Here is a 16812-nt window from a genome sequence, read left to right as displayed (position 1 = left end):
AGGAAACAAACCATAGAGATAGAACTTGGAGCTACTTTATTGTGTCAAGTTTCAAAGAGCTAGCACAAACCGTGTTTGATTTAGAGTTCCAACTACATGTATCCATATAGGAGAAAACAGAGTGAAACCTAAAAATTAAAACTGTTACTGCCAAGGAACGGTTTAACCTAGAAGAACGAAATTTGGTGAGCCAAGTGGGATTGGGGTACTGATCATTACCTGAAAGTGTCATCAAGATTGGGTGAAAAAATGTGTGCTGAGATTTCAGGAAACTCGCAGTTTTTTGGAAGATTGGCAACCCCTTTCCATGAAAGTGATTTGCGCCAGTCTCTGCTTAGGGCTACATCAATAGGAAACAAACCATAGAGATAGAACTTGGAGTTACTTTATTGTGTCAAGTTTCAAAGAGCTAGCACAAACCGTGTTTGATTTAGAGTTCCAAATACATGTATCCATATAGGAGAAAACAGAGTGAAACCTAAAAATTTAAACTGTTACTGCCAACGAACGGTTTAACCTAGAAGAACGAAATTTGGTGAGCCAAGTGGGATTGGGGTACTGATCATTACCTGAAAGAGTCATCAAGATTGGGTGAAAAAAATGTGTGCTGAGATTTCAGGAAACTCTTAGTTTTTTGGAAGATTGGCAACCCCTTTCCATGAAAGTGATTTGCGCCAGTCTCTGCTTAGGGCTACATCAATAGGAAACAAACCATAGAGATAGAACTTGGAGCTACTTTATTGTGTCAAGTTTCAAAGAGCTAGCACAAACCGTGTTTGATTTAGAGTTCCAACTACATGTATCCATATAGGAGAAAACAGAGTGAAACCTAAAAATTAAAACTGTTAGCGCCAAAGAGTGGTTTAACCTAAAAGAAAGAAACTTGGTGACCCAAGTGGGATTTGTTGTACTGATCATTACCTGAAAGTGTCATCAAGATTGGGTGAAAAAATGTGTGCTGAGATTTCAGGAAACTCTTAGTTTTTTGGAAGATTGTCAACCCCTTTCCATGAAAGTGATTTGCGCCAGTCTCTGCTTAGGGCTACATCAATAGGAAACAAACCATAGAGATAGAACTTGGAGCTACTTTATTGTGTCAAGTTTCAAAGAGCTAGCACAAACCGTGTTTGATTTAGAGTTCCAACTACATGTATCCATATAGGAGAAAACAGAGTGAAACCTAAAAATTAAAACTGTTAGCGCCAAAGAGTGGTTTAACCTAAAAGAAAGAAACTTGGTGACCCAAGTGGGATTTGTTGTACTGATCATTACCTGAAAGTGTCATCAAGATTGGGTGAAAAAATGTGTGCTGAGATTTCAGGAAACTCTTAGTTTTTTGGAAGATTGTCAACCCCTTTCCATGAAAGTGATTTGCGCCAGTCTCTGCTTAGTGCTACATCAATAGGAAACAAACCATACAGATAGAACTTGGAGCTACTTTATTGTGTCAGGTTTCAAAGAGCTAGCACAAACCGTGTTTGATTTAGAGTTCCAACTACATGTATCCATATAGGAGAAAACAGAGTGAAACCTAAAAATTAAAACTGTTACTGCCAAGGAACGGTTTAACCTAGAAGAACGAAATTTGGTGAGCCAAGTGGGATTGGGGTACTGATCATTACCTGAAAGTGTCATCAAGATTGGGTGAAAAAATGTGTGCTGAGATTTCAGGAAACTCGCAGTTTTTTGGAAGATTGTCAACCCCTTTCCATGAAAGTGATTTGCGCCAGTCTCTGCTTAGGGCTACATGAATAGGAAACAAACCATAGAGATAGAACTTGGAGCTACTTTATTGTGTCAAGTTTCAAAGAGCTAGCACAAACCGTGTTTGATTTAGAGTTCCAACTACATGTATCCATATAGGAGAAAACAGAGTGAAACCTAAAAATTAAAACTGTTAGCGCCAAAGAGCGGTTTAACCTAAAAGAAAGAAACTTGGTGACCCAAGTGGGATGTGTTGTACTGATCATTACCTGAAAGTGTCATCAAGATTGGGTGAAAAAATGTGTGCTGAGATTGCAGGAAACTCGTAGTTTTTTGGAAGCCTGGCAACCCCTTTCCATGAAAGTGATTTGAGCCAGTCTCTGCTTAGGGCTACATCAATAGGAAACAAACCATAGAGATAGAACTTGGAGCTACTTTATTGTGTCAAGTTTCAAAGAGCTAGCACAAACCGTGTTTGATTTAGAGTTCCAACTACATGTATCCATATAGGAGAAAACAGAGTGAAACCTAAAAATTAAAACTGTTACTGCCAAGGAACGGTTTAACCTAGAAGAACGAAATTTGGTGAGCCAAGTGGGATTGGGGTACTGATCATTACCTGAAAGTGTCATCAAGATTGGATGAAAAAATGTGTGCTGAGATTTCAGGAAACTCGCAGTTTTTTGGAAGATTGGCAACCCCTTTCCATGAAAGTGATTTGCGCCAGTCTCTGCTTAGGGCTACATCAATAGGAAACAAACCATAGAGATAGAACTTGGAGCTACTTTATTGTGTCAAGTTTCAAAGAGCTAGCACAAACCGTGTTTGATTTAGAGTTCCAAATACATGTATCCATATAGGAGAAAACAGAGTGAAACCTAAAAATTTAAACTGTTACTGCCAACGAACGGTTTAACCTAGAAGAACGAAATTTGGTGAGCCAAGTGGGATTGGGGTACTGATCATTACCTGAAAGAGTCATCAAGATTGGGTGAAAAAAATGTGTGCTGAGATTTCAGGAAACTCTTAGTTTTTTGGAAGATTGGCAACCCCTTTCCATGAAAGTGATTTGCTCCAGTCTCTGCTTAGGGCTACATCAATAGGAAACAAACCATAGAGATAGAACTTGGAGCTACTTTATTGTGTCAAGTTTCAAAGAGCTAGCACAAACCGTGTTTGATTTAGAGTTCCAACTACATGTATCCATATAGGAGAAAACAGAGTGAAACCTAAAAATTAAAACTGTTAGCGCCAAAGAGTGGTTTAACCTAAAAGAAAGAAACTTGGTGACCCAAGTGGGATTTGTTGTACTGATCATTACCTGAAAGTGTCATCAAGATTGGGTGAAAAAATGTGTGCTGAGATTTCAGGAAACTCTTAGTTTTTTGGAAGATTGGCCACCCCTATACATTAAAGTGATTTGTGCCAGTCTCTGCTTAGGGCTACATCAATAGGAAACAAACCATAGAGATAGAATTTGGAGCTACTTTATTGTGTCAAGTTTCAAAGAGCTAGCACAAACCGTGTTTGATTTAGAGTTCCACCTACATGTATCCATATAGGAGAAAACAGAGTGAAACCTAAAAATTAAAACTGTTACTGCCAACGAACGGTTTAACCTAGAAGAACGAAATTTGGTGAGCCAAGTGGGATTGGGGTACTGATCATTACCTGAAAGTGTCATCAAGATTGGGTGAAAAAATGTGTGCTGAGATTTCAGGAAACTCGCAGTTTTTTGGAAGATTGGCAACCCCTTTCCATGAAAGTGATTTGCGCCAGTCTCTGCTTGGGGCTACATCTATAGGAAACAAACCATAGAGATAGAACTTGTAGCTACTTTATTGTGTCAAGTTTCAAAGAGCTAGCACAAACCGTGTTTGATTTAGAGTTCCAACTACATGTATCCATATAGGAGAAAACAGAGTGAAACCTAAAAATTAAAACTGTTACTGCCAAGGAACGGTTTAACCTAGAAGAACGAAATTTGGTGAGCCAAGTGGGATTGGGGTACTGATCATTACCTGAAAGTGTCATCAAGATTGGGTGAAAAAATGTGTGCTGAGATTTCAGGAAACTCTTAGTTTTTTGGAAGATCATCAACCCCTTTCCATGAAAGTGATTTGCGCCAGTCTCTGCTTGGGGCTACATCAATAGGAAACAAACCATAGAGATAGAACTTGGAGCTACTTTATTGTGTCAAGTTTCAAAGAGCTAGCACAAACCGTGTTTGATTTAGAGTTCCAACTACATGTATCCATATAGGAGAAAACAGAGTGAAACCTAAAAATTAAAACTGTTAGCGCCAAAGAGCGGTTTAACCTAAAAGAAAGAAACTTGGTGACCCAAGTGGGATGTGTTGTACTGATCATTACCTGAAAGTGTCATCAAGATTGGGTGAAAAAATGTGTGCTGAGATTTCAGGAAACTCGTAGTTTTTTGGAAGCCTGGCAACCCCTTTCCATGAAAGTGATTTGAGCCAGTCTCTGCTTAGGGCTACATCAATAGGAAACAAACCATAGAGATAGAACTTGGAGCTACTTTATTGTGTCAAGTTTCAAAGAGCTAGCACAAACCGTGTTTGATTTAGAGTTCCAACTACATGTATCCATATAGGAGAAAACAGAGTGAAACCTAAAAATTAAAACTGTTACTGCCAAGGAACGGTTTAACCTAGAAGAACGAAATTTGGTGAGCCAAGTGGGATTGGGGTACTGATCATTACCTGAAAGTGTCATCAAGATTGGGTGAAAAAATGTGTGCTGAGATTTCAGGAAACTCTTAGTTTTTTGGAAGATTGTCAACCCCTTTCCATGAAAGTGATTTGCGCCAGTCTCTGCTTAGGGCTACATCAATAGGAAACAAACCATAGAGATAGAACTTGGAGTTACTTTATTGTGTCAAGTTTCAAAGAGCTAGCACAAACCGTGTTTGATTTAGAGTTCCAAATACATGTATCCATATAGGAGAAAACAGAGTGAAACCTAAAAATTTAAACTGTTACTGCCAACGAACGGTTTAACCTAGAAGAACGAAATTTGGTGAGCCAAGTGGGATTGGGGTACTGATCATTACCTGAAAGAGTCATCAAGATTGGGTGAAAAAAATGTGTGCTGAGATTTCAGGAAACTCTTAGTTTTTTGGAAGATTGGCAACCCCTTTCCATGAAAGTGATTTGCGCCAGTCTCTGCTTAGGGCTACATCAATAGGAAACAAACCATAGAGATAGAACTTGGAGCTACTTTATTGTGTCAAGTTTCAAAGAGCTAGCACAAACCGTGTTTGATTTAGAGTTCCAACTACATGTATCCATATAGGAGAAAACAGAGTGAAACCTAAAAATTAAAACTGTTAGCGCCAAAGAGTGGTTTAACCTAAAAGAAAGAAACTTGGTGACCCAAGTGGGATTTGTTGTACTGATCATTACCTGAAAGTGTCATCAAGATTGGGTGAAAAAATGTGTGCTGAGATTTCAGGAAACTCTTAGTTTTTTGGAAGATTGTCAACCCCTTTCCATGAAAGTGATTTGCGCCAGTCTCTGCTTAGGGCTACATCAATAGGAAACAAACCATAGAGATAGAACTTGGAGCTACTTTATTGTGTCAAGTTTCAAAGAGCTAGCACAAACCGTGTTTGATTTAGAGTTCCAACTACATGTATCCATATAGGAGAAAACAGAGTGAAACCTAAAAATTAAAACTGTTAGCGCCAAAGAGTGGTTTAACCTAAAAGAAAGAAACTTGGTGACCCAAGTGGGATTTGTTGTACTGATCATTACCTGAAAGTGTCATCAAGATTGGGTGAAAAAATGTGTGCTGAGATTTCAGGAAACTCTTAGTTTTTTGGAAGATTGTCAACCCCTTTCCATGAAAGTGATTTGCGCCAGTCTCTGCTTAGTGCTACATCAATAGGAAACAAACCATACAGATAGAACTTGGAGCTACTTTATTGTGTCAGGTTTCAAAGAGCTAGCACAAACCGTGTTTGATTTAGAGTTCCAACTACATGTATCCATATAGGAGAAAACAGAGTGAAACCTAAAAATTAAAACTGTTACTGCCAAGGAACGGTTTAACCTAGAAGAACGAAATTTGGTGAGCCAAGTGGGATTGGGGTACTGATCATTACCTGAAAGTGTCATCAAGATTGGGTGAAAAAATGTGTGCTGAGATTTCAGGAAACTCGCAGTTTTTTGGAAGATTGTCAACCCCTTTCCATGAAAGTGATTTGCGCCAGTCTCTGCTTAGGGCTACATGAATAGGAAACAAACCATAGAGATAGAACTTGGAGCTACTTTATTGTGTCAAGTTTCAAAGAGCTAGCACAAACCGTGTTTGATTTAGAGTTCCAAATACATGTATCCATATAGGAGAAAACAGAGTGAAACCTAAAAATTAAAACTGTTAGCGCCAAAGAGCGGTTTAACCTAAAAGAAAGAAACTTGGTGACCCAAGTGGGATGTGTTGTACTGATCATTACCTGAAAGTGTCATCAAGATTGGGTGAAAAAATGTGTGCTGAGATTGCAGGAAACTCGTAGTTTTTTGGAAGCCTGGCAACCCCTTTCCATGAAAGTGATTTGAGCCAGTCTCTGCTTAGGGCTACATCAATAGGAAACAAACCATAGAGTTAGAACTTGGAGCTACTTTATTGTGTCAAGTTTCAAAGAGCTAGCACAAACCGTGTTTGATTTAGAGTTCCAACTACATGTATCCATATAGGAGAAAACAGAGTGAAACCTAAAAATTAAAACTGTTACTGCCAAGGAACGGTTTAACCTAGAAGAACGAAATTTGGTGAGCCAAGTGGGATTGGGGTACTGATCATTACCTGAAAGTGTCATCAAGATTGGATGAAAAAATGTGTGCTGAGATTTCAGGAAACTCGCAGTTTTTTGGAAGATTGGAAACCCCTTTCCATGAAAGTGATTTGCGCCAGTCTCTGCTTAGGGCTACATCAATAGGAAACAAACCATAGAGATAGAACTTGGAGCTACTTTATTGTGTCAAGTTTCAAAGAGCTAGCACAAACCGTGTTTGATTTAGAGTTCCAAATACATGTATCCATATAGGAGAAAACAGAGTGAAACCTAAAAATTTAAACTGTTACTGCCAACGAACGGTTTAACCTAGAAGAACGAAATTTGGTGAGCCAAGTGGGATTGGGGTACTGATCATTACCTGAAAGAGTCATCAAGATTGGGTGAAAAAAATGTGTGCTGAGATTTCAGGAAACTCTTAGTTTTTTGGAAGATTGGCAACCCCTTTCCATGAAAGTGATTTGCTCCAGTCTCTGCTTCGGGCTACATCAATAGGAAACAAACCATAGAGATAGAACTTGGAGCTACTTTATTGTGTCAAGTTTCAAAGAGCTAGCACAAACCGTGTTTGATTTAGAGTTCCAACTACATGTATCCATATAGGAGAAAACAGAGTGAAACCTAAAAATTAAAACTGTTAGCGCCAAAGAGTGGTTTAACCTAAAAGAAAGAAACTTGGTGACCCAAGTGGGATTTGTTGTACTGATCATTACCTGAAAGTGTCATCAAGATTGGGTGAAAAAATGTGTGCTGAGATTTCAGGAAACTCTTAGTTTTTTGGAAGATTGTCAACCCCTTTCCATGAAAGTGATTTGCGCCAGTCTCTGCTTAGGGCTACATCAATAGGAAACAAACCATAGAGATAGAACTTGGAGCTACTTTATTGTGTCAAGTTTCAAAGAGCTAGCACAAACCGTGTTTGATTTAGAGTTCCAACTACATGTATCCATATAGGAGAAAACAGAGTGAAACCTAAAAATTAAAACTGTTACTGCCAACGAACGGTTTAACCTAGAAGAACGAAATTTGGTGAGCCAAGTGGGATTGGGGTACTGATCATTACCTGAAAGTGTCATCAAGATTGGGTGAAAAAATGTGTGCTGAGATTTCAGGAAACTCGCAGTTTTTTGGAAGATTGGCAACCCCTTTCCATGAAAGTGATTTGCGCCAGTCTCTGCTTAGGGCTACATCAATAGGAAACAAACCATAGATAGAGAACTTGGAGCTACTTTATTGTGTCAAGTTTCAAAGAGCTAGCACAAACCGTGTTTGATTTAGAGTTCCAACTACATGTATCCATATAGGAGAAAACAGAGTGAAACCTAAAAATTAAAACTGTTACTGCCAAGGAACGGTTTAACCTAGAAGAACGAAATTTGGTGAGCCAAGTGGGATTGGGGTACTGATCATTACCTGAAAGTGTCATCAAGATTGGGTGAAAAAATGTGTGCTGAGATTTCAGGAAACTCGCAGTTTTTTGGAAGATTGTCAACCCCTTTCCATGAAAGTGATTTGCGCCAGTCTCTGCTTAGGGCTACTTGAATAGGAAACAAACCATAGAGATAGAACTTGGAGCTACTTTATTGTGTCAAGTTTCAAAGAGCTAGCACAAACCGTGTTTGATTTAGAGTTCCAACTACATGTATCCATATAGGAGAAAACAGAGTGAAACCTAAAAATTAAAACTGTTAGCGCCAAAGAGCGGTTTAACCTAAAGAAAGAAACTTGGTGACCCAAGTGGGGTGTGTTGTACTGATCATTACGTGAAAGTGTCATCAAGATTGGGTGAAAAAATGTGTGCTGAGATTTCAGGAAACTCGTAGTTTTTTGGAAGCCTGGCAACCCCTTTCCATGAAAGTGATTTGCGCCAGTCTCTGCTTAGGGCTACATCAATAGGAAACAAACCAAAGAGATAGAACTTGGAGCTACTTTATTGTGTCAAGTTTCAAAGAGCTGGCACAAACCGTGTTTGATTTAGAGTTCCAACTACATGTATCCATATAGGAGAAAACAGAGTGAAACCTAAAAATTAAAACTGTTACTGCCAACGAACGGTTTAACCTAGAAGAACGAAATTTGGTGAGCCAAGTGGGATTGGGGTACTGATCATTACCTGAAAGTGTCATCAAGATTGGGTGAAAAAATGTGTCCTGAGATTTCAGGAAACTCGCAGTTTTTTGGAAGATTGGCCACCCCTATATATTAAAGTGATTTGTGCCAGTCTCTGATTAGGGCTACATCAATAGGAAACAAACCATAGAGATAGAATTTGGAGCTACCTTATTGTGTCAAGTTTCAAAGAGCTAGCACAAACCGTGTTTGATTTAGAGTTCCACCTACATGTATCCATATAGGAGAAAACAGAGTGAAACCTAAAAATTAAAACTGTTACTGCCAAGGAACGGTTTAACCTAGAAGAACGAAATTTGGTGAGCCAAGTGGGATTGGGGTACTGATCATTACCTGAAAGTGTCATCAAGATTGGGTGAAAAAATGTGTGCTGAGATTTCAGGAAACTCGCAGTTTTTTGGAAGATTGGCAACCCCTTTCCATGAAAGTGATTTGCGCCAGTCTCTGCTTAGGGCTACATCAATAGGAAACAAACCATAGAGATAGAACTTGGAGCTACTTTATTGTGTCAAGTTTCAAAGAGCTAGCACAAACCGTGTTTGATTTAGAGTTCCAACTACATGTATCCATATAGGAGAAAACAGAGTGAAACCTAAAAATTTAAACTGTTACTGCCAACGAACGGTTTAACCTAGAAGAACGAAATTTGGTGAGCCAAGTGGGATTGGGGTACTGATCATTACCTGAAAGAGTCATCAAGATTGGGTGAAAAAAATGTGTGCTGAGATTTCAGGAAACTCTTAGTTTTTTGGAAGATTGGCAACCCCTTTCCATGAAAGTGATTTGCGCCAGTCTCTGCTTAGGGCTACATCAATAGGAAACAAACCATAGAGATAGAATTTGGAGCTACTTTATTGTGTCAAGTTTCAAAGAGCTAGCACAAACCGTGTTTGATTTAGAGTTCCACCTACATGTATCCATATAGGAGAAAACAGAGTGAAACCTAAAAATTAAAACTGTTACTGCCAACGAACGGTTTAACCTAGAAGAGCGAAATTTGGTGAGCCAAGTGGGATTGGGGTACTGATCATTACCTGAAAGTGTCATCAAGATTGGGTGAAAAAATGTGTCCTGAGATTTCAGGAAACTCGCAGTTTTTTGGAAGATTGGCCACCCCTATATATTAAAGTGATTTGTGCCAGTCTCTGATTAGGGCTACATCAATAGGAAACAAACCATAGAGATAGAATTTGGAGCTACCTTATTGTGTCAAGTTTCAAAGAGCTAGCACAAACCGTGTTTGATTTAGAGTTCCACCTACATGTATCCATATAGGAGAAAACAGAGTGAAACCTAAAAATTAAAACTGTTACTGCCAAGGAACGGTTTAACCTAGAAGAACGAAATTTGGTGAGCCAAGTGGGATTGGGGTACTGATCATTACCTGAAAGTGTCATCAAGATTGGGTGAAAAAATGTGTGCTGAGATTTCAGGAAACTCGCAGTTTTTTGGAAGATTGGCAACCCCTTTCCATGAAAGTGATTTGCGCCAGTCTCTGCTTAGGGCTACATCAATAGGAAACAAACCATAGAGATAGAACTTGGAGCTACTTTATTGTGTCAAGTTTCAAAGAGCTAGCACAAACCGTGTTTGATTTAGAGTTCCAACTACATGTATCCATATAGGAGAAAACAGAGTGAAACCTAAAAATTTAAACTGTTACTGCCAACGAACGGTTTAACCTAGAAGAACGAAATTTGGTGAGCCAAGTGGGATTGGGGTACTGATCATTACCTGAAAGAGTCATCAAGATTGGGTGAAAAAAATGTGTGCTGAGATTTCAGGAAACTCTTAGTTTTTTGGAAGATTGGCAACCCCTTTTTATGAAAGTGATTTGCGCCAGTCTCTGCTTAGGGCTACATCAATAGGAAACAACCCATAGAGATAGAATTTGGAGCTACTTTATTGTGTCAAGTTTCAAAGAGCTAGCACAAACCGTGTTTGATTTAGAGTTCCACCTACATGTATCCATATAGGAGAAAACAGAGTGAAACCTAAAAATTAAAACTGTTACTGCCAACGAACGGTTTAACCTAGAAGAACGAAATTTGGTGAGCCAAGTGGGATTGGGGTACTGATCATTACCTGAAAGTGTCATCAAGATTGGGTGAAAAAATGTGTGCTGAGATTTCAGGAAACTCGCAGTTTTTTGGAAGATTGGCAACCCCTTTCCATGAAAGTGATTTGCGCCAGTCTCTGCTTAGGGCTACATCAATAGGAAACAAACCATAGATAGAGAACTTGGAGCTACTTTATTGTGTCAAGTTTCAAAGAGCTAGCACAAACCGTGTTTGATTTAGAGTTCCAACTACATGTATCCATATAGGAGAAAACAGAGTGAAACCTAAAAATTAAAACTGTTACTGCCAAGGAACGGTTTAACCTAGAAGAACGAAATTTGGTGAGCCAAGTGGGATTGGGGTACTGATCATTACCTGAAAGTGTCATCAAGATTGGGTGAAAAAATGTGTGCTGAGATTTCAGGAAACTCTTAGTTTTTTGGAAGATTGGCAACCCCTTTCCATGAACGTGATTTGTGCCAGTCTCTGCTTGGGGCTACATCAATAGGAAACAAACCATAGAGATAGAACTTGGAGCTACTTTATTGTGTCAAGTTTCAAAGAGCTAGCACAAACCGTGTTTGATTTAGAGTTCCAACTACATGTATCCATATAGGAGAAAACAGAGTGAAACCTAAAAATTAAAACTGTTAGCGCCAAAGAGCGGTTTAACCTAAAAGAAAGAAACTTGTTGACCCAAGTGAGATGTGTTGTACTGATCATTACCTGAAAGTGTCATCAAGATTGGGTGAAAAAATGTGTGCTGAGATTTCAGGAAACTCTTAGTTTTTTGGAAGATTGTCAACCCCTTTCCATGAAAGTGATTTGCGCCAGTCTCTGCTTAGGGCTACATCAATAGGAAACAAACCATAGAGAGAGAACTTGGAGCTACTTTATTGTGTCAAGTTTCAAAGAGCTAGCACAAACCGTGTTTGATTTAGAGTTCCAACTACATGTATCCATATAGGAGAAAACAGAGTGAAACCTAAAAATTTAAACTGTTACTGCCAACGAACGGTTTAACCTAGAAGAACGAAATTTGGTGAGCCAAGTGGGATTGGGGTACTGATCATTACCTGAAAGAGTCATCAAGATTGGGTGAAAAAAATGTGTGCTGAGATTTCAGGAAACTCTTAGTTTTTTGGAAGATTGGCAACCCCTTTCCATGAAAGTGATTTGCGCCAGTCTCTGCTTAGGGCTACATCAATAGGAAACAAACCATAGAGATAGAACTTGGAGCTACTTTATTGTGTCAAGTTTCAAAGAGCTAGCACAAACCTTGTTTGATTTAGAGTTCCACCTACATGTATCCATATAGGAGAAAACAGAGTGAAACCTAAAAATTAAAACTGTTACTGCCAACGAACGGTTTAACCTAGAAGAACGAAATTTGGTGAGCCAAGTGGGATTGGGGTACTGATCATTACCTGAAAGTGTCATCAAGATTGGGTGAAAAAATGTGTGCTGAGATTTCAGGAAACTCGCAGTTTTTTGGAAGATTGGCAACCCCTTTCCATGAAAGTGATTTGCGCCAGTCTCTGCTTAGGGCTACATCAATAGGAAACAAACCATAGAGATAGAACTTGGAGCTACTTTATTGTGTCAAGTTTCAAAGAGCTAGCACAAACCGTGTTTGATTTAGAGTTCCAACTACATGTATCCATATAGGAGAAAACAGAGTGAAACCTAAAAATTAAAACTGTTACTGCCAAGGAACGGTTTAACCTAGAAGAACGAAATTTGGTGAGCCAAGTGGGATTGGGGTACTGATCATTACCTGAAAGTGTCATCAAGATTGGGTGAAAAAATGTGTGCTGAGATTTCAGGAAACTCTTAGTTTTTTGGAAGATTGGCAACCCCTTTCCATGAACGTGATTTGTGCCAGTCTCTGCTTGGGGCTACATCAATAGGAAACAAACCATAGAGATAGAACTTGGAGCTACTTTATTGTGTCAAGTTTCAAAGAGCTAGCACAAACCGTGTTTGATTTAGAGTTCCAACTACATGTATCCATATAGGAGAAAACAGAGTGAAACCTAAAAATTAAAACTGTTAGCGCCAAAGAGCGGTTTAACCTAAAAGAAAGAAACTTGTTGACCCAAGTGAGATGTGTTGTACTGATCATTACCTGAAAGTGTCATCAAGATTGGATGAAAAAATGTGTGCTGAGATTTCAGGAAACTCTTTTAGTTTTTTGGAAGATTGTCAACCCCTTTCCATGAAAGTGATTTGCGCCAGTCTCTGCTTAGGGCTACATCAATAGGAAACAAACCATAGAGAGAGAACTTGGAGCTACTTTATTGTGTCAAGTTTCAAAGAGCTAGCACAAACCGTGTTTGATTTAGAGTTCCAACTACATGTATCCATATAGGAGAAAACAGAGTGAAACCTAAAAATTTAAACTGTTACTGCCAACGAACGGTTTAACCTAGAAGAACGAAATTTGGTGAGCCAAGTGGGATTGGTGTACTGATCATTACCTGAAAGAGTCATCAAGATTGGGTGAAAAAAATGTGTGCTGAGATTTCAGGAAACTCTTAGTTTTTTGGAAGATTGGCAACCCCTTTCCATGAAAGTGATTTGCGCCAGTCTCTGCTTAGGGCTACATCAATAGGAAACAAACCATAGAGATAGAACTTGGAGCTACTTTATTGTGTCAAGTTTCAAAGAGCTAGCACAAACCTTGTTTGATTTAGAGTTCCAACTACATGTATCCATATAGGAGAAAACAGAGTGAAACCTAAAAATTAAAACTGTTACTGCCAAGGAACGGTTTAACCTAGAAGAACGAAATTTGGTGAGCCAAGTGGGATTGGGGTACTGATCATTACCTGAAAGTGTCATCAAGATTGGGTGAAAAAATGTGTGCTGAGATTTCAGGAAACTCTTAGTTTTTTGGAAGATTGGCAACCCCTTTCCATGAACGTGATTTGTGCCAGTCTCTGCTTGGGGCTACATCAATAGGAAACAAACCATAGAGATAGAACTTGGAGCTACTTTATTGTGTCAAGTTTCAAAGAGCTAGCACAAACCGTGTTTGATTTAGAGTTCCAAATACATGTATCCATATAGGAGAAAACAGAGTGAAACCTAAAAATTAAAACTGTTAGCGCCAAAGAGCGGTTTAACCTAAAAGAAAGAAACTTGTTGACCCAAGTGAGATGTGTTGTACTGATCATTACCTGAAAGTGTCATCAAGATTGGGTGAAAAAATGTGTGCTGAGATTTCAGGAAACTCTTAGTTTTTTGGAAGATTGTCAACCCCTTTCCATGAAAGTCATTTGCGCCAGTCTCTGCTTAGGGCTACATCAATAGGAAACAAACCATAGAGAGAGAACTTGGAGCTACTTTATTGTGTCAAGTTTCAAAGAGCTAGCACAAACCGTGTTTGATTTAGAGTTCCAACTACATGTATCCATATAGGAGAAAACAGAGTGAAACCTAAAAATTAAAACTGTTACTGCCAAGGAACGGTTTAACCTAGAAGAACGAAATTTGGTGAGCCAAGTGGGATTGGGGTACTGATCATTACCTGAAAGTGTCATCAAGATTGGGTGAAAAAATGTGTGCTGAGATTTCAGGAAACTCTTAGTTTTTTGGAAGATCATCAACCCCTTTCCATGAAAGTGATTTGCGCCAGTCTCTGCTTGGGGCTACATCAATATGAAACAAACCATAGAGATAGAACTTGGAGCTACTTTATTGTGTCAAGTTTCAAAGAGCTAGCACAAACCGTGTTTGATTTAGAGTTCCAACTACATGTATCCATATAGGAGAAAACAGAGTGAAACCTAAAAATTAAAACTGTTACTGCCAAGGAACGGTTTAACCTAGAAGAACGAAATTTGGTGAGCCAAGTGGGATTGGGGTACTGATCATTACCTGAAAGTGTCATCAAGATTGGGTGAAAAAATGTGTGCTGAGATTTCAGGAAACTCTTAGTTTTTTGGAAGATTGGCAACCCCTTTCCATGAACGTGATTTGTGCCAGTCTCTGCTTGGGGCTACATCAATAGGAAACAAACCATAGAGATAGAACTTGGAGCTACTTTATTGTGTCAAGTTTCAAAGAGCTAGCACAAACCGTGTTTGATTTAGAGTTCCAAATACATGTATCCATATAGGAGAAAACAGAGTGAAACCTAAAAATTAAAACTGTTAGCGCCAAAGAGCGGTTTAACCTAAAAGAAAGAAACTTGTTGACCCAAGTGAGATGTGTTGTACTGATCATTACCTGAAAGTGTCATCAAGATTGGGTGAAAAAATGTGTGCTGAGATTTCAGGAAACTCTTAGTTTTTTGGAAGATTGTCAACCCCTTTCCATGAAAGTCATTTGCGCCAGTCTCTGCTTAGGGCTACATCAATAGGAAACAAACCATAGAGAGAGAACTTGGAGCTACTTTATTGTGTCAAGTTTCAAAGAGCTAGCACAAACCGTGTTTGATTTAGAGTTCCAACTACATGTATCCATATAGGAGAAAACAGAGTGAAACCTAAAAATTTAAACTGTTACTGCCAACGAACGGTTTAACCTAGAAGAACGAAATTTGGTGAGCCAAGTGGGATTGGGGTACTGATCATTACCTGAAAGAGTCATCAAGATTGGGTGAAAAAAATGTGTGCTGAGATTTCAGGAAACTCTTAGTTTTTTGGAAGATTGGCAACCCCTTTCCATGAAAGTGATTTGCGCCAGTCTCTGCTTAGGGCTACATCAATAGGAAACAAACCATAGAGATAGAATTTGGAGCTACTTTATTGTGTCAAGTTTCAAAGAGCTAGCACAAACCGTGTTTGATTTAGAGTTCCACCTACATGTATCCATATAGGAGAAAACAGAGTGAAACCTAAAAATTAAAACTGTTACTGCCAACGAACGGTTTAACCTAGAAGAGCGAAATTTGGTGAGCCAAGTGGGATTGGGGTACTGATCATTACCTGAAAGTGTCATCAAGATTGGGTGAAAAAATGTGTCCTGAGATTTCAGGAAACTCGCAGTTTTTTGGAAGATTGGCCACCCCTATATATTAAAGTGATTTGTGCCAGTCTCTGATTAGGGCTACATCAATAGGAAACAAACCATAGAGATAGAATTTGGAGCTACCTTATTGTGTCAAGTTTCAAAGAGCTAGCACAAACCGTGTTTGATTTAGAGTTCCACCTACATGTATCCATATAGGAGAAAACAGAGTGAAACCTAAAAATTAAAACTGTTACTGCCAAGGAACGGTTTAACCTAGAAGAACGAAATTTGGTGAGCCAAGTGGGATTGGGGTACTGATCATTACCTGAAAGTGTCATCAAGATTGGGTGAAAAAATGTGTGCTGAGATTTCAGGAAACTCGCAGTTTTTTGGAAGATTGGCAACCCCTTTCCATGAAAGTGATTTGCGCCAGTCTCTGCTTAGGGCTACATCAATAGGAAACAAACCATAGAGATAGAACTTGGAGCTACTTTATTGTGTCAAGTTTCAAAGAGCTAGCACAAACCGTGTTTGATTTAGAGTTCCAACTACATGTATCCATATAGGAGAAAACAGAGTGAAACCTAAAAATTTAAACTGTTACTGCCAACGAACGGTTTAACCTAGAAGAACGAAATTTGGTGAGCCAAGTGGGATTGGGGTACTGATCATTACCTGAAAGAGTCATCAAGATTGGGTGAAAAAAATGTGTGCTGAGATTTCAGGAAACTCTTAGTTTTTTGGAAGATTGGCAACCCCTTTTTATGAAAGTGATTTGCGCCAGTCTCTGCTTAGGGCTACATCAATAGGAAACAAACCATAGAGATAGAATTTGGAGCTACTTTATTGTGTCAAGTTTCAAAGAGCTAGCACAAACCGTGTTTGATTTAGAGTTCCACCTACATGTATCCATATAGGAGAAAACAGAGTGAAACCTAAAAATTAAAACTGTTACTGCCAACGAACGGTTTAACCTAGAAGAACGAAATTTGGTGAGCCAAGTGGGATTGGGGTACTGATCATTACCTGAAAGTGTCATCAAGATTGGGTGAAAAAATGTGTGCTGAGATTTCAGGAAACTCGCAGTTTTTTGGAAGATTGGCAACCCCTTTCCATGAAAGTGATTTGCGCCAGTCTCTGCTTA

This window comes from Spermophilus citellus (genome assembly GCF_964194105.1).
Source record: "Spermophilus citellus genome assembly, contig: SCAFFOLD_53, whole genome shotgun sequence".
Classification (NCBI taxonomy): Eukaryota; Metazoa; Chordata; class Mammalia; order Rodentia; family Sciuridae; genus Spermophilus; species Spermophilus citellus.
Note: the sequence above shows the minus strand (reverse complement) of the source record.